Here is a 20,254-nt window from a genome sequence, read left to right as displayed (position 1 = left end):
TACCAAAAGGGCCCACAATCAAGGAGAAATGTTCAATTCAAGCCTTACTCACAATTATGCTCTTCATGAGAAAAGAAAGAATCCATTTAAGGCCCATCGGACGGGCCAAATATCTTTAAACCCCCCTTTGGGTCCTTAAATAAATTCTCCTAATCCCTAAAAACATATTCGCTTTCCGGGTCCACGAAATCCAAATGTTTTGGATGATAGTCAATGGAACCCCAATATCTTGAAGGCTCCTTGGTATTTAAACAAAACATAAGGGTTCCATAATTTAGTCTTGGTGTATTTATTAAAGTGAGACGGCTTGGATTAATTCTAATGACTAAAGCGTTGCATTCATTTTCATTGCATTCAAACAATCCTAGCATATATCTAAGCATCATGGCATAGGGTGAGAAATCAAAGTCCTAAGCATGCATTCTAATGCAATCATCATTCACAAAATCATTTCTTAATTTCTATATGCTTCTAGCATCCTAGAATATCATGTATGCATTTTCTATTTTACATCCACTATTTTTATTACACTATTACAAGACTTACACTTTACAATTATGTATGACAAATAATAAAATGTACAAAAATCCAATATCACCCACGAGGCCCATTGCTTCAATCCAGCCCAAATCCTCTAAGTATGTTTTTCGACCCAAGTCCTCTAAGTTGCCCTCGGCCCAAGTAGGGTCAAGCCCGATCCGAACCCAACAAATCAAACATAAGAATGGGTCAAATAGGTATTCAATCAAACAATATCAAGTCAAGTCCATATTTAAAGATTCATATACACATATAAACATATACAATATCATACACATGCATATCCAAACCATGTACATACATATACAAATATATAAACACATAAAATGTACACACACACCCATGGTATATACACCCACATACACACACTGTACATATACACACACATTGTACTGCACACACCCTGCACACATATACACACACCATATATACATATATACCGGCCATCAAAGAAAGACAAACTTATCATAATCGGATATCAAAACCAGACATCATATTAAACATCAATACCGTGAGCAGGAAAGATTCAAACCAGAAAAGTCAAAATCAAATATTAAAGCCACATGCTAGCATAATGAAGAAAGTGATATAGCAAGGTCAGTTATCAACACTAGCAAGCAAACGCACACGGACCAAATTTCATTCAAATCATACATGTATCCACAAACTACATACGACTAGTATAACTTCAATCATGACCATATACTACGAACTTGAACAAAACACAATCAAGAGATCAATAACTTGGAGAAGTAAGAACAGAGGAGACGAACAACTCCATAGAAACAGAACTAAAGAAATATGGATATTGAACCAAGAAGGATGTAATCTAAGAACAAACCCAGACAGAAACCAAAATAAAGAAATGGAACATGGACGACGTCGGAATCGAATCAAGGAAATAGAACCCAAATCAAAACGAGTTTGCCAGAGACTGAAAACCAAAAGATATCCAAGACGGAAAGATGAAAAACAAGCTTTTGTATTTTGTCAATGTATTCCAGATACTTACAAACTGTGCTACCAGTCCTCAAACATATACAAGAAAATAAATGAATAAAGAATTAAGGCTACAGTAAGGCTACAGTATAAGGCGCTAAAACATCCTGCCTAAAGCATAAGAGGAAAACCTAGAGTAAAACTATGTCGTTTCAATGATCTTGTTTGACACCCCCTCACAAGGTAAATGGTAGGCATCAACTACGTTTAGCTTGCGAAGGAGACATTGCATTTGATGAACAGGTATTGGTTTTGTCAAGAAGTCACTCGGTTGTGCAGCAGATGAAATATGGAACAACTTCACAAAACCCAATTGAACCTTTTCTCTCACAAAATGACAATCCAATTCAATGTGTTTGGTGCGTTCATGGAACACAGGATTGGATCCAATGTGAATTGCTGCCTTACTGTCACAAAATAAAGAAATAGGTTGAGGAGACTTAGTATTCAAATCTTGTAGAAGTCGAAACAACCATACCAGCTCACTACAAGTGTTGGCCATAGAGCGATACTCAGCCTCAACGAAAGATCGGGAGATGGTATGCTGTTTCTTTGATTTCCATGACACAAGTGCTCCTCCCAACATGATACAAAAACCACTGATGGAACGACGAGAGTCCGGACACCCCCCCAGTCAGAGTCGCAAAAAGCAGTAATGTGATAACTTGGATGTGAGGGAAAGAACAAACCCTGTCCAGGTGTTCCTTTCAAATAACGCAAGACTCGATGTGCCCCAAGAAGATGTTGATCCGTAGGACAATGTAGGAATTTACTTAAACTATGAACCACATAACTGATATCAGGGCGAGTCATTGTTAAATACATCAATCTCCCAATCAATCGTCTATATAAGGAAGGATCATCCAGAGGAATTCCATCTTCAATAGAAAGATGAACATTCAATTCAGTTGGTGAGGAAAACGGCTTTGCATCCATAAAACCTGTGTCATGAAGCAGATCCAAGGTGTATTTACGTTGACTAATAGCCAAACCTATAGAAGACCGATTGATTTCAAGGCCAAGAAAGTATTTCATAGGTCCCAGATCTTTCAATTTGAGACATGAATGTAATCGAGTTTTGATCAACTGAATGAGTGTTTCATCATTGCCCCCAATGATCATGTCATCAACGTAAAGGAGTAGAGCAACAAAATCTGTACCCTGCTTCAAAGTGAACAGGGAATAGTCACATTTAGACTGTTGAAAACCACAGTCCAGAAGAATGGATCTAAACTTTTCATTCCATTGGCGTGATGCCTGTTTAAGTCCATACAGGGATTTCCTCAACTTGCAAACAAGGTTGGAGTCTTTGACAGAGTAACCAGGAGGAGGTGTCATATATACTTCCTCATACAAATCGCCATGGAGGAAAGCATTCTGAACATCTAATTGATGAAGTGTCCATTTGTTCATGGAAGCCAAAGCCAGAAAAACTCTCACAGTCACCATTTTAACCACGGGAGAAAATGTTTCAGAATAATCAAAACCAGCCCGTTGATTAAATCCTTGAGCTACCAAACACACTTTATATCGTTCAATGGTACCATCTTGTTTATATTTGATTTTGTAGACCCACTTTGAACCAATAGCCTTACGGCCTGCAGGTAAATAGGCCATATCCCACGTGTGGTTATCTTGAAGAGCTTGTAACTCAGATTGCATGGCTGCTTGCCATGCAGGATCTTTTACAGCAACAGAAAAATGTGATGGTTCATGATGGCCCGAGACTGAACTTAAGAAAGCTGCATGAGAATGTGAAAAATTTACATAACTCAAGTACTTACTGATGGGATGAATAGGTCCAGACTTGGCCTGATGATGAGCATTGGAAGTGGAGATGCAACTGGCATTATTACATTGGTAATCCTGCAAGTAAGTTGGAGGCTGTTTAGTACGAGACGATCTGCGAATGGGAATATTAGAAGAAGGCAAGTCATTGGAAGCTGGTGAAGATTCTGAATGTGTCTCGGAAGGCATAGTTGAAAACAAACTTTCATTTGAGGGAGCATTAACAACTGCTGGAGTTGTTGGTGTCGATAGTAGACTGACATCGGAAGGTAATTGATCTGAATTTTCAGTGTAAGGAGATAATTTAGATGGTGAGAAAGGAAAATTTGTCTCATGAAAGTCCACATCTCGCGATACGAATATTTCATGAGTTTCAAGATCCATAAGATGAAAACCTTTCACTCCAAAAGGGTAACCCAGAAACATACAAGAACGAGCCCTGGGTTGGAATTTTGAACGAGAATGTGGATGGGTGACTGCATAGCATAAACAACCAAACACTTTGAGTTCACTGTAATTGGGAGGTCGATGGAAAAGAATTTGATATGGGCTGTGTTTGTCTAACTGGCGAGAAGGTAGACGATTGATGAGGTGCACTGCAGTGAGTATGCAAAAACTCCAGAAAATTTCAGGAACATGAGCATGGAATCTTATGGCTCTAGCGGTGTTAAGAATGTGTTGATGCTTGCGTTCTACTACCCCATTTTGTTGGGGTGTGTAGACACAAGTGGTTTGATGCAAGATGCCATTAGATGCATAGAACTCTTTCATATTAAATTCAAGTCCATTGTCTGAACGTAAAATTTGAACTTTTGTATGAAAATGAGTCTTTACATATTGGCAAAATTGTTGAATGAAAGATTGAGTTTCTGCCTTAGACCGTAGAAGATGAACCCAAGTGGCTCTACTAAAATCATCAACAATAGTTAAGAAGTATTTATATCCATCAATGGAAGATATGGAGTGAGGACCCCATATGTCTACATGTATGAGTTCAAAAGGAGATGTTGTGCGAGACACACTAACATTAAAGGGCTTTCTTTTCATTTTAGCCAAAGGACAAGTTGAACAAAAATCAAAATGTTCTTGAAGAGATTTGGGCAGAAACAAGCTAGTAGTAGAAGAGGGATGTCCCAATCGATAGTGCCATAACATGGATCCTTTGGTGGCAGCATTGGTTCTCAAAATAGAATGGACAGAAGTGAGCTTGGATTCCCAAAAATAAAGCCCTTTATGCATGTTCCCCATTCCAATCCTCTTCAAAGTGACCAAGTCCTACAAGAAACAAGAATTGGATTTAAAAGTGATGGAGTATTGATCTGAAGATGTTAGTTTACTAACTGAAATAAGATTGATATTAAAAGTAGGTACACAGAGCACATGATGAAGTGTAATGCCAGCATATAAGATGAGGGAACCTATATGAGTGACTTTATGTCGTTCACCATTTGGCAGGGTCACAAAACGGTTTACAACAGGAGCTGCAGAATAGAGAAAATCAAGAGAGCAGACAATGTGATCGCTAGCACCACTATCTACTATCCAATTCACAAGAAAAGGCATTTTTAGTTGGTCAGTAATTGACAGATGAGGGGAAACGTTACCTGCTACAGCAGAGGCTGAGGACAAGGCAGGAGGAATAGTAGAACCACTACCTGAACCAGCTTCAGAAGGTGATGAAGAATTGAGTTTAAGAAAATGCATGAGTTGGTTACAAAGTTATGGTGACATTTGCATAGGTCCTTGAGCTGTATCAGGGCCGGACATCATTTCTGCTTGATTCACATAGTGGCCCCTATCCCCATAACGTTGTGGCCGTTTAGGCTGTCCTGTTGGGTACCCATGGAGTTTATAACATTTGTCAATAGTGTGTCCTGACTTGCGACAATAGTTACAGGACAAATTCTCTCGCCTTCCTTGACCAGAAGAAGTATTCTTTCCTGAATCATTAGTAGACAAAGACTTTATAGCCATGGCAGAGGAACTGTGTGGAGTGGATGATGCGTGAGTAAGAGTCAGCTGTCTTTCTATGTGAAGCACCATAGACAAGGCTTTTGAACATACAGGAAGAGGCTCAAGAGAAAGTACTTGATTGCGAACAATGGTGAAGCACTCATTCAAACCCATTAGAAAGACCATAGTGTGGTCCTTTTGTTGATAACACTCCAGGGCTGCCCGTGATCCACAGGTACAATCTGGAAGGATGTTGTAGTAGATGAACTCATCCCAAAAACCTTTTTGTTTGGTATAATATTCCGTAACAGACATCGCACCCTGACGCGTTTCACCCATGGATTGACGAAGCTCATATACTCGAGTATCATTGGACGCAGCATAGCGAGCCTTCAGATCAAGCCATAGTTCACGAGCTGTGGTGAAACTAGACAAGCTATTGCCAATTTCTTTCGACACACAGTTTAATATCCAGGTTATGATCATACTATTGCATCGTCGCCATGAAATATAGCGTGAATCAGTGGAAGAAGTTACCTCCAATGAGCCATCCACCAAAACTTGTTTGTTGCGACCTTCAAGTGCGGTGAAGATATTTCGACTCCATACATGGTAATTGTCTTCACCAGTAAGGGCAAGACTAACCAGCTTAGTGACTGCATAATCAGCAGTTGTGAGGATGAGTGGATCATCAAGAGGGTAAGAAGTGCTGGTTGGAATGGCAATAGTGCCAGTTTCAACACCAGGAAGTTCTGTTGTGTTCTTGGTTGTCATGATTCAGGATCAGAAAAAAAAAACAGATTGTAATTGGAGACTTATAGAAGCTCCGATACCATGAAAACCAAAAGATATCTAAGAAGGAAAGATGAAAAACAAGCTTTTGTATTTTGTCAATGTATTCCAGATACTTACAAACTGTGCTACCAGTCCTCAAACATATACAAGAAAATAAATGAATAAAGAATTAAGGCTACCGTAAGGCTACAGTATAAGGCGCTAAAACATCCCGCCTAAAGCATAAGAGGAAAACCTAGAGTAAAACTATGTCGTTTCAATGATCTTGTTTGACAGAGACGTTACCCTTGAAGAATTGAAACCCGTTTTCTCCTATTTCTTCTCTGATTTCAGCTGCTCTCCCTTCTCCTTCTCGTCTTTTCTCCTTTTTTCTTCTGTGTTTCTTGTTCTCTTTTCTTTTGCTCTCCTGGCTGCTCCCTTTTTCCTTTTGTTGTGCGGCTCCTTTTTTTCCCTGTGTGTGTCGTGCGGCCCCCCTTCTCAAAGAATGCTGCATTTCTTTTATATTAAGAGAGAATGAGACCACCTCTCTCCTAAAACCCTAGTTCTTTCAATTTGTCTCTTTTGCCCTTACTTTTTCTTTCCTTTTAACCAAGGTGGCTATTCTTTTTGGTCTTTTCCACCTTTAATTTTCCATTTAATTTATTTATTTTTATTCTCTAGATATTTTCTAGGGTTTTGTTGTATTGGGCTTGAGTTTGAATTTTATGGGCTTATGGTCCAAGAAATGGGTCTTAGGATTTTTGTATGTTTGTGGGTCCATGAAATAGGCTTTGAATTTTTGTGTAAGCATGTGGGCCTCTGACACGGGCTCTTGAATTTTGAATTTTTGCTTTTATTAATTATTCTTCAACCGGACAAAAATCGGTTACTACAGCTGCCCCTCTTTGTATGTTTTTTATGAAATAAAAGACAGACAAAGGTGTAGTTAACCGAGTATAGTACGGGAAGGATGAGGAAAGGTGCTCGGGATCATTGTAGCCACTCCCGGCTTGGCTATGAAAAGTGCTTGGGATCACTGTAGCCATTCCCGGCTTGGCTGAAAAAAGTGTTTGGGATCACTGTAGCAATTCCCGACTTGGCTGAGAAAAGTGCTTGGGATCACTGTAGCCATTCCCGGCTTGGCTGAAATGTGTCCTCGGGATCACTGTAGCCATTCCCGGCTTGGCTATGGTCTGTGCTTGGGATCATTTGAAGCCATTCCCGGCTTGGCTATGGTGCTCGGGATCATTTGAAGCCATTCTCGGCTTGGCTATGGTGCTCGGGATCATTGGGAGCCATTCTCAGCTTGGCTAAAAAGATTTTTTGTTTTGAGAAAAGGTGCTCAGGATCACTGTAGCCATTCCCGACTTGACTAAAAACGATTTTTTGTTTTGAGAAAAGGTGCACGGGATCACTGTAGTCATTCCCGGCTTGGCTGAAAATGATTTTTGTGTTTTGCAGATGATATTCAAGAGTTTTTGTAATCTCGTCTTAACAGAAAGATGTTTCGAGCAAGTGATATGTTTTGATTTGAGGAAAATTACTATGTCCAAGCTGTACCTTCTGCATAAACCTGCCATAATACAAAAAATACAAACCATACGCAACAATGATGCATGTAATGACCGATCTTGTTCAAATATGAATGTTTCATTAATGAGTGAATGCATGTTTTCTCAAGGCTTTGCCATCCTCAATCACGCGTACAGTTGCGAATTGCTAGAACAAATCTGCTTCTTTGTAGGGTTTGACTTTCGGACTCTGGATTGTCCATGCATCTTCTCTATGCTGATTAGTAAAGGCCGTCACTCATTCCAAACCCAACTCTTCAACTATCTCTCTTCCTTTTCTTTGCCTATTTGCATGTGTGCCCACTTTTGAGTTCAAGGCTGCCAGTTCATTTGGATTTTCTTTATTCATTTTATTGTGCGCATCTTATGAATGCAATCCTCTCTTTCCTGCTAATGCTTACCTCGGCTATAAGTTTTTCATTCAAATCCTTTCCAGCTTAGGATGCCAAAATCTAATCAAATTCCTGTCAAAAGTAATGTCTCAATGCACTCCTCATATTTTCTGTCAAAACTTTGACAGTGATAAATTTAATAGTATAGCCATGCACGTCAATTGCTGAATGCAAATGATAAACTTTTTGGAATATGGAACGAGAATTGAATTGGGATATGGAAAAAGATGTCACAAGTGACAAAACTGCAGAAATGAATTTCTTCACCATTTTTATTGAAAAGGATGGGTGACAATCGAAAATCTTTAGACAAAGATATGTGCGAGAATGTAGAGAAGTCAAAGGAAGAAAGGACAAACCAAGCTTCTCCAAGATGAAATATGTGATAATTCAAAGATTCCACCAAAACTGCCCCAGTTTTGGTGTGCACCCAATTAACAATGATCAAATCTGACTCGTATGAGGCTGTCTCTGAGTCGTCCATTTCTGCCAACAAACTTCTCATTCTGTTTTACGACTAACACCTTCGCAGGGTGGAATATATGATAGCATAAGGAGCGCACCACAAACTGCCCCAGTTTTGGGTGCGTGCCCAAATAGCTATCCTCCAATCTGGCACCTACGAAGTCGATTATGTGCTCCGCACCAATGTCAATGCAAGACAAGTTAACAACCAACAGGCTCATGTCTCAACCTCCTTTCTTCAAACAATCTGTAACCGGAACTTGCAGCCATAATTAAAGCGCCCGTGAGGGTTTTCACTCCAATAAAATTTCTTTTTGTCCCTAACTTTTGCCTAGAGCACCCTTTCGGGTTTTCACTCTAGCGGGATTTTTTGTCCCTAATTTTTGCCTAGAGCGCCCTTTCGGGTTTTCACTCTAACGGGATTTTTTTTTTGCCTAGAGCGCCCTTTTGGGTTTTCACTCTAGCAGGATTTGTTCTTGTCCCTAATTTTTGCCTAGAGCGCCCTTTCGGGTTTTCACTCTAGCGGGATTTTTTTTTCTTTTTTGGTTACGCATAATACCGCCTGAGAACATCGGCATTTACTGGGTGAGGCAAATCCTCTCCATCCATCCTTTGTCAAAATTACTGCTCCACCAGAGAATGCTTTCTTCACCACATATGGTCCCTCATAAGTAGGAGTCCATTTCCCACGGTGATCTTTTTGAGGTGGCTGAATCATCTTTAGTACTAGATCCCCCACTCTAAAACAACGAGGACGCACTTTCTTATGATGTGCTCTTATCATTCGTCTTTGGTAAAGCTGTCCTCTAAAAAGTGCCCCCAATCTTCTCTCCTCAATAAAATTCAGATGTTCGTACCGGTTTCGGACCCACTCAGTTTCCTCCAAATTGGCCTCCACCACTACTCTTAACGAGGGAATTTCTACTTCAATGGGAAGAACCGTCTCTGTCTCGTATACTAAAGCAAAAGGACTTTCACCCGTGGAAGTACGCACAGAAGTCCGATACCCATATAAAGCAAAAGGAAGCTTTTCATGCCAATCTTTGTAATTCTCCGTCATCTTCTGAATAATCTTCTTGATATTTTTGTTAGCTGCCTCAACAGCCCCGTTCATCCTGGGACGATAAGGAAATGAATTATGATGCTTGATCTTGAACTGCTCACATAAATCATTCACTATATTGCTATTGAAATTCATACCATTGTCTGTATGATCCTTTCAGGAACCCCATAACGACATACAATATCTTTTCTCAAAAATTGGGCGATAACGTTACTTGTCACTTTGGCATAAGAATTTGCTTCCACCCACTTTGTAAAATAATCAATTGCAACCAGAATGAAGCGGTGTCCGTTGGAAGCTTTGGGCTCAATAGGGCCAATAACATCTATACCCCACATCGAAAATGGCGATGGTGCTGCTAATACCCATAGAGGGTTTACTGGAACATGAGTCTTATCAGCATAAATCTGGCACTTATGGCATCTGATTGCATAGTTGATACAATCTCTTTCCATTGTAAGCCAATAGTAGTCTGCCCGCAATATCTTTCTTGCCATTGAATATCCACTCGAATGAGTACCACATATTCCTTCATGAATCTCTTCCATAATCTGTTTGGCTTCATCTGTATCCACGCATCGAAGAAGTACAAATCCCGAGCTTCTCTTATACAACACATTTTTATCCAAGAAAAAGGAGCTTGAGAGCCTTCAGATGGTGCGTTTGTCATTATCTGAGGCCTCTGGAGGATATTCTCCTTTCTCCAAATACTGCTTCACATCATAATACCAGGGTTTGCCATCAGGTTCTACTACTACATTCAAACAATGTGTCTGAATTTCACGCTTCTCAATCTTGATGACCTCTACTTCTCCTCGAGGGTCTATATCAAACATGGCTGCCAGAGTGGCCAAGGCATCTGCCATCTGGTTTTCTTCTCTTGGAATATGATCAAATTCCACACAGTCAAAAAACCTGGTCAACTCTTTGATATGTCGATAGTATGGGACTAACTTGGCATCCCTGGTTTCCCATTCGTCACACAATTGCCTAATCATCAACTGAGAGTCACCATAAACCTGAAGCTTCTTAATCCCAACATCAATAGCAGCTTGAATTCCCATGGCACAGGCCTCATACTCGGACACATTGTTGGTACATTCGAAATAAAGCTTAGCAGTAAACGGGGTAACTTTGCCCTCTGGGGAAATAAGCACAGCCCCAATCCCATTACCGACAACATTAGAAGCGCCATCAAACAACATAACCCATTTACCCGGATCCTTCTGACTCTCCATCTCTAAGGACAAGATTTCTTCGTCTGGGAACCCTGGATTCATCGGCTGAGATTCATTAATTGCCTGCTCTGCTAAGCAATCCGCTATTGCACTTCCTTTCACTGCCTTTTGGGTAACATATAAAATGTTATATTCTGACAACAACATCTGCCATTTTGCAATCCTTCTCGAAAGAGATGGTTTTTCAAAAATGTACTTGATCGGGTCCATTCTCGAGATCAACCAATTAGTGTGATACAACATATACTGTCGGAGCCTATGCGCAGCCCATGCTAATGAACAACAAGTTTTCTCCACCATGGAGTAGTTTGTCTCACAACTTGTGAATTTCTTGCTCAAGTAGTAGATCACATGCTCTATCCTCCCAGATGAATCATGTTGCCCTAACATACACCCCATCGAATTGTCCGATACAGTCAAGTAGAGGATAAGCGGCTTCCCAGCAACCGGAGGCATCAAGACTGGCGGATTTTGTAAATACTGTTTGATTCTCTCAAAAGCACTTTGACACTCATCATTCCATTTTGACGGGTTATTCTTCCGAAGTAACTTGAAAATTGGCTCACACGTAGTTGTCAACCGTGAAATGAACCTTGCAATATAATTGAGTCTCCCCAAGAAACCTCTGACTTCTTTCTCGGTGCGAGGAGACGGCATCTCCAGTCTCCCCAATAAACCTTTGACTTCTATCAATCTTTCTCTATCTCCTCCTCCAAAAGCTGAACCAATCCTAACCTCCTTTTTCTGATCTTCAGTTCCCAAGTTAACAACCTCAGTAAGTTCTTTGTGCGGCTGAATTATCTTTTCTTCTTGATTAACTTGTCTCAACATTTCTGGCGATATCTCAAATTCATCCTCAATGTCGGAGTCAGATTCAACATTGTTAATGGGTGCCCCAAAATCTGGTTCATTTGGTTCATCTTTTTCATTATCATCAATTTCAGTCCTGTTAAAATGGAATGTGTGAGATTTGGAATTTTGGAAGTGATGGATGAAATAAGGTGAATAGATGTGAGAGTTTTGAACAAAGATTTTTATTTATGATAAGCATAGCAGAATCATCTGAAACATGAGAACATGCAAAGGCCATACTATGTGAATTCATCAAAAGATAAAGTAAAGACATGCTCATTACAAAAACCCAATCAGTAGCTGTGAGCTGGACCACAGATTATAGTGCATATGGAGATTACTCTTGAAGGCTGTTGATAGAGATTGGCAATTCGAAACTGGTCCAGTTGTTGAGCTCAAAACTTGGAGGCCGAGGGACAACATAATAAGACTTAGCAGTAAAGTTCTGATCCTCCTCTATAACAGCGACATGAAAATCTTCAAACTGCTCACATAGCTCTCTAAAATTTGGCCCAGTTCGACTCTTTTCAACTTGATCAACAGGAAGATTAAGGATAAATTTCCCTGGAATTGGCTCTGCATTGAGCGGATTGACCTTTTCCAAGAAATCTCCAAACACGAAACTGTCATAAAGCCAGGGGATTGACTTTTTTGGGACATCCAGCTCTCGACCCTCAAAACGAGCGATTCTCTTTGCCTGTTTCTCAGCCTGGACTTGTATCCTATCAGCTCTACTTGGCTTATACCCAAGCCCCCAGCGCTCAGCCTGTTTCAATACCACTATCGGCTTCTTTATCCCCTGCTCCTCTTTGCCTAAACCTCCTCCTGGTTGGAATCCCATCTTCAACATAATTCTTCCAATAAACTTAGCCACTTTTGACAAACGGGGCTGCACCAAAAGCTACTCTTCCTTCTCAAAATTAGCAGTAGCAATCTCAAAGGACTGGAATGAGCTTTCAATCCCCTATAGGGGCGCATCATTATGGAGTGAGTTTGAGACACTAGCCACCATCCATTCCGACTGGCCCTTAACAATGTAAACTCTTCCTCCGTGAGCAAATTTGAGATTCTGATGTAAAGATGATGGAACCGCACCAGCAGTATGGATCCACAACCTCCCTAACAAGCAACTGTAAGTAGGCGATATATCCATCACCATAAAAGGCACATTGAAGGTCACATTTGCAATCTCCAGTGGGACCTCGATCTGCCCCATTATCTCCTTCCTGGTTCCATCAAAGGCTTTAGCTACTACTAGTACTTGCTTCAAATATGATCTATCAATTGGCAATCTATCAAAAGTTTCCTTTGGCAGGATATTCAACGACGATCCATTGTCAATCAAAATACTCGCTACCTCAAAACCCCTACACATGACAGAAATATGCAACGCCTTGTTATGGCCAATCCCTTCATCTGGAATCTCCTCTTCAGTGAATGATAACAAGTGAGTTGCGAGCACATTTTTGACGATCCCGTCAAAAGATTCTGTCGGTATCTTTTTTGGTACATAGGCCTGATTCAGCATTCTCAACAACACTTTACGGTGTGGCTCTGAACTCATGATTAATTCTAGGATGGAAATCTTTGCTGGGGTATTTTTCAGCTGGTTTATAATCATATATTCACTTTGACGGACAATCTTTAGAAACTCTTGAATTTCTCCATCAGTCACTGTTTTCTTAATTTCTTCACATACAATCTGATCTTTTTTCAAATCTTTCAAATTCTCTTCTGCTCCTAGGACATCTTTTCCCTTCCTTTTCCTTTCGACTTCTGTTCCTGACACTGGGTCACTTGACTCCTCTCGAGAGTAAACTCATCCAGTTTGGGTTATCCTGCTCACTCCTGAGATGTTACCCACAACAACCCCAGGATCACTTTTCTCGTATACCCACGGAACAGCCTTATCACTCACGTAAGCAGGCTTTGAAGGAAGTGGACATTTTACAATCGGTTGATCCTCTAAAAAGTACTGCAAGACAATTGGCTTTGCCCGCCCACCAGGCATTGGTCCCTTATAGAATTCATCCCCAATAACATTGACTGCACTTGAGCACCCTGACTTTACCCCAAATATTACTTTCTTGCTATCAATCAAATCTTGCACCCTTGCTTGAAATTGAAAACAACTCTCCAGAGAATGTCCTCGAATGCCTTTGTGAAATTCACAAGTCTTCAATTCATCATAGCCATCATATTTCAATGTTAAGTCCAGCTCCTCTCTTTTAATAAGTCCATCCTTTTCCAAAGCATCCAGCACTAAACTCAAAGGCATAATTACCTCTGTAATTTTCCTCCTAAATTCACCAGAACCCTCAACGGCATTAGTATCTCCATTGCCATGATCTGGTAGAGGATTAGTGGTCACATTGGGCTTCCTGATCCCATCAAAATTCAACCATCCAGAATTGACCATATTTTGCACAATCCTCTTGAAGGTCAGACAATTTTCAATTGAATGTCCAGGCGAATCCCCGTGATAAGCACATGTCACCTCAGGGTTATACCAAGGAGGGTAAGGTGGATTCCTGGGTCCTCTTCCCGGGATAGGTGCAATAGCTGAATTAGACAATAACTTCTCATAACATTGGGCATAGGTCATGGGTATCAGAGTGAATTGTTCTAGCTGCCTTCGGGGTCTGGGGTTATTTTCAAAGTTTTGGTAATTTTGGCGGGGTGGTTGGTAGGCTTGTTGAGGTAACTAGTAATTTTGTTGAGGTGGTTCGTAAGCTTGATGAGGTGGTTGGTAAGTTGGCTGAGGTGGTCGATAAGAATGCTGAGGTAGCAGGTAGGAATTTGAGTTTGGGTAGTGGTTATATGGACTGGACAGCCTGGGAGCATTGCTTCGCGGCCTGTAATGAGAAGTGTGGGACCCATAAGTGGGATTATCGCTATAATTAACAGTATGCACCTCGTTTCCTTCTTCTTCATCTTCCCTCCCTTCTGATATTCTGGTTTCTCAAGCATTGGGACTCTAATGCTGATATTTCCTCTCTGCATGCATCTCTCAATACGTTCCCCTACTCGGATCATTTCTCCTAAACCTGCGTGCCCCCCTCCAGTAATTTTTGAAGTATAAGGCTCTCGAAGTGCGTCAATGAATGCGTTAACTAGATCTTGTTCCGCCAGCGGAGGGTGTATCTGGGATGCTAAGTCTCTCCATCTATGGGCCCAATCCCGAAAACTTTCTCCTTCCTTCATGACAGTACACTGAAGGTCATAGATGGTAGGGACCTTCTCCATGTTATACTCATACTTCTTCAGAAACAAATTAGCCAGATCCTCCCATGTCTCAACAGAAGACGGATCTAAGCTTGTAAACCACCGAGTTGCACTCTCTGTCAAACTTTCTTGGAAAAAGTGAATCAATATCTTCTCATCGTGAGCATATGGCTGCATCCTCCGACAATACATGGTCAGATGATCTAGAGGAATTCCAGTACCATCGAAGAGAGTAAAAGCAGGAAGCTTGAAATCAGGAGGAATAATCAGATCTTTCACCAAACATAGCTTATGTGGGCTTAAAGCACCAACAGGCCCAAATCCTTCAATTGAACTCATCCATTTTTCCATCTTTTTGTACTGCTCAACAGTAAGACCTTTTCCTTCTTCCTCTTTAACCTCTACGGGCATGACATATGTTTTCTGTTGGGAATCCAATGATGGAAATCCACCATCCCGAGCTGGCCCGACTATCGATGCACATCCTGAGAAATTCATTGTCATGTTGTCATACAACTGGATGCATGGGATCTCCTTTCTGTGCTGAACTTTCTGCAACTGCTTTTCCTTTCATGAATTGCGACATCTGAGTAACCAGCATAGCCATTTGTTCTTTTAGATCTGTAATTTCCTGGCTTTGCCTTTGGATCAGTTCCTTCTGTTGTTCGTTCTCCATTGTTCTAGCAATTCGCAATTGTAATCTGGTGCGATAAGGATGATGGTGATATGAATGAACTTGTGCTTTTTCTTTTTTATGTGCCACCTAAATGATAAAAGAAATTTTTTATTAATTAATCAGTTTTATTACTTATGCTCATGCATGACTGTGAATTTTTGGTGAATTTCTTAGTCTATCAAATGACAAAGAATGTGACTAGTGAATGCATGGGAGCATGAAAAGAATAAGTATAATGATTAGAAAAAGGACAACAAATATAGTATATAAACAATTGATTTATTGTATATGCAAAGGTAATGAATAATGTACATGGCAGGTATATATGAACATGTGTGGATAATTAACAAGTGTACAAGTATATATGGACATGTATGGATAATTAACAAATGCACAGGTATATATGGACATGTTGGGGTCATTATACTTGTGCATGATCATAACCTAGGCTAACATATATGACAAATGTATAAAAGATGTACATGTGTGTTTTGATGAATGTATACATACAAGTATGCATCAAGTACATATAAACATGTAAATGAGGAATAAAGGTACAGGGTATTTAAATGTACAAGAAATAAATAGAGTTAAGGATAGGAGAATCCCCCATTGTTCCTAAACAAAATCAGGTTCCTACAAACTTCTGAAGGTCTCGAACCAGATCTAAGGGTTATCTAATGTGCATATCGGTGGCATATCTAACTATAACGCGGCTACGCGAGAGGCCACTGGATCATGTTAGTTCACACCCCATTTCTGGAAGTGGAACCCATCCCCCAATATCTTGAAGGGACGTCAATCCAGGAGGATGTCTTTCCTTGCTTACGTGAGGACAAAATCCATCAAAAGCAAAGATCAACCCTCACTAATCACTAGTAGGACCCGGTTTTTATGGGCCATTTGTGTGCATGTGAATAGTGATGTGTGTGCGGGGGAATCATACCATATCCTCAACAAACACTTAAACACTCAAGTTTTATGAAACCAAAAACCTGTTATTTTATCTACAATCATGAACAAACATATTAGATTCCTCAAAATGTTGAAAAAAACGAACAACAAAATAAACAAATGAACCAAATAGGAAAACACCAAGACAACAAGGCCCGACCCCTTTGGTACAACAACCATGATCCCCAGTGAAGTCACCAGCTGAAGCAACCGGCATGAAAAATAATGAAGTCGCCACCAATTGATTTTTAGGATGCAATTGGACATCCGTTCTGGTCTACGAGAAAAATGGGCAAGGGGGTCTATTGAGCATGGGGAAGGTGTTAGGCACCCCACAACTCCCGAAAACGGTTACCTTTGAATGTTTTCCTATTTGGCTCTAATTTGTTTTTGAAAATCTCATTGTGAATGTGATGAAAAATTCACTTGGAGTGGTTTAAAGAAAAAAGGTGCACGAGATCACTACGGCCATTCCCGGCTTGGCCAAAGATTAATAAAAATTCCACTTGGAGTGGATTTGGATGATTTGAAAAGAGGGTGCACGGGATCACTGCGGCCATTCCCGGCTTGGCCAAAGATTAGATAAAAATCCCACTTGGCGTGGGTTTGGTAATTTGAAAAAAGGGTGTGCACGGGATCATTGTGGTCATTCCCGGCTTGGCCAATGATGAATAAAAATTCCACTTGGAGTGGATTTTGTAATTTGAAAGAAGGGTGTGCACGGGATCATTGGGGCCATTCCCGGTTTGGCCAAAGATGAATAAAAATTCCACTTGGAGTGGATTTTAATGATTTGAAAAAAGGTGTGCACGGGATCATTAGGGTCATTCCCGGCTTGGCCAAAAATGATTTGTTTTGCTTAGTCTGGATGAAAAATTCCACTTTAGTGGGTTTTGATATTTTAGGAAAAGGGACTCTTGAAGACTTGGTTGATGTACCAAAAGGGCCAACAATCAAAGAGAAATGTTCAATTCAAGCCTTACTCACAATTATGCTCTTCATGAGAAAAAAAGAATCCATTTAAGGCCCATCGGACGGGCCAAATATCTTTAAACCCCCCTTTGGGTCCTTAAATAAATTCTCCTAATCCCTAAAAATATATTCGCTTTCCGGGTCCACGAAATCCAAATGTTTTGGATGAATGCCAATGGAACCCCAATATCTTGAAGGCTCCTTGATATTTAAACAAAACATAAGGGTTCCATAATTTAGTCTTGGTGTATTTATTAAAGTGAGATGGCTTGGATTAATTCTAATGACTAACGCGTTGCATTCATTTTCATTGCATTCAAACAATCCTAGTATATATCTAAGCATCATGGCATAGTGTGAGAAATCAAAGTCCTAAGCATGCATTCTAATGCAATCATCATTCACAAAATCATTTCTTAATTTCTATATGCTTCTAGCATCCTAGAATATCATGTATGCATTTTCTATTTTACATCCACTATTTTTATTACACTATTACAAGGCTTACACTTTACAATTATGTATGACAAATAATAAAATGTACAAAAATCCAATATCACCCGCGAGGCCCATTGCTTCAATTCAGCCCAAATCCTCTAAGTATGTTTTTCGACCCAAGTCCTCTAAGTTGCCCTCGGCCCAAGTAGGGTCAAGCCCGATCCGAACCCAACAAATCAAACATAAGAATGGGTCAAATGGGTATTCAATCAAACAATATCAAGTCAAGTCCATATTTAAAGATTCATATACACATATAAACATATACAATATCATACACATGCATCTCCAAACCATGTACATACATATACATATATATAAACACATATAAAATGTACACACACACCCATGGTATATACACCCACATACACACACTGTACATATACACACACACTGTACTGCACACACATATACACACACCCTGCACACATATACACACACCATATATATATATATATACACATATACTATATATATATATATACACACCATATATACATATATACCGGCCATCAAAGAAAGACAAACTTATCATAATCGGATATCAAAACCAGACATCATATTAAACATCAATACCGTGAGCAGGCAAGATTCAAACCAGAAAAGTCAAAATCAAATATTAAAGCCACATGCTAGCATAATGAAGAAACTGATATAGCAAGGTCAGTTATCAACACTAGCAAGCAAACGCACACGGACCAAATTTCATTCAAATCATACATGTATCCACAAACTACATATGACTAGTATAACTTCAATCATGACCATATACTACGAACTTGAACAAAACACAATCAAGAGATCAATAACTTGGAGAAGTAAGAACAGAGGAGACGAACAACTCCATAGAAACAGAACTAAAGAAATACGGATATTGAACCAAGAAGGATGTAATCTAAGAACAAACCCAGACAGAAACCAAAATAAAGAAATGGAACATGGACGACGTCGGAATCAAATCAAGGAAATAGAACCCAAATCAAAACGAGTTTGCCAGAGACGTTACCCTTGAAGAATTGAAACCCGTTTTCTCCTATTTCTTCTCTGATTTCAGCTGCTCTCCCTTCTCCTTCTCGTCTTTTCTCCTTTTTTCTTCTGTGTTTCTTGTTCTCTTTTCTTTTTCTCTCCCGGCTGCTCCCTTTTTCCTTTTGTTGTGCGGCTCCTTTTTTCCCCTGTGTGTGTTGTGCGGCCCCCCTTCTCAAAGAATGCTGCATTTCTTTTATATTAAGAGAGAATGAGACCACCTCTCTCCTAAAACCCCAGTTCTTTCAATTTGTCTCTTTTGCCCTTACTTTTTCTTTCCTTTTAACCAAGGTGGCTATTCTTTTTGATCTTTTCCACCTTTAATTTTCCATTTAATTTATTTATTTTTATTCTCTAGATATTTTCTAGGGTTTTGTTGTATTGGGCTTGAGTTTGAATTTTATGGGCTTATGGTCCAAGAAATGGGTCTTAGGATTTTTGTATGTTTGTGGGTCCATGAAATAGGCTTTGAATTTTTGTGTAAGCATGTGGGCCTCTGACACCGGCTCTTGAATTTTGAATTTTTGCTTTTATTAATTATTCTTCGACCGGACAAAAATCGGTTACTACACACCGCAGCCGATGGAGGGGCTTCACGATGCTGGTCCGCCTCCATTTCTAGCAAAGACCTTTGAAATGGTGGATGACCCATCAACGAGCTCTGTAGTTTGTTGAAGCAAATCTCGTAACAGCTTAGTTGTGTGGGACTCTCACAAGTTCTCAATGACTCTACTTCTTAGGTATTTCAAGCACACTTCCAGCTTTATTCTTCATCTTCCCTTTTCAGCTTTTGGACCAAAGGAAGAAGATTTTTTGGGGTGGGGTGTGTGGATCAATGCCTAAAGAAACAAAGAGTCAAACCAAGATAACATAAGTCGAGGTATAGTTTGAAAACGTCGGGTGCAACTCAAGTTCATCCATTTTTTTGTTTGACTTTTTTTCCTGATGAAAGATTATGGAATTTTGACCCAAATAAACTCCACGAACAATAAATATTTTAAATGTGTTGTGATATATATATCATAAAGTGGATGATAATTATCTATATACTATTCACCTTTACACTTCATTGCCAAATGTCAATATGATGTACATGTGTAAGTAATATATGAAGGTAAAAGATGTATATATATTGTAAAGAGCTATTTTGCATGGGACATGAATAGATATATAAGAGAAAAAACAAATACGCTGGTGAATACTTTTGATTGCATCTATATCTCATTCTATATCTATTTCATAATACGTTATCAGCACGAAGCTCTCTACCT

The 20,254-nt window shown here is 39.8% G+C and overlaps 1 pseudogene; it reads right to left on the bottom strand.

The window, feature by feature from the left end:
* Positions 1–9,028: 9,028 nt before the first annotated feature.
* The window catches only part of LOC119988998, a 49,745-nt pseudogene continuing 38,519 nt past the window's right edge, over positions 9,029–20,254 (bottom strand).

Source organism: Tripterygium wilfordii, chromosome 21 (genome assembly GCF_013401445.1).
Source record: "Tripterygium wilfordii isolate XIE 37 chromosome 21, ASM1340144v1, whole genome shotgun sequence".
Taxonomy (NCBI): Eukaryota; Viridiplantae; Streptophyta; class Magnoliopsida; order Celastrales; family Celastraceae; genus Tripterygium; species Tripterygium wilfordii.
The sequence above is the reverse complement of the archived record's forward strand: the minus strand, read 5'-3'. Positions and strand labels throughout refer to the sequence as shown.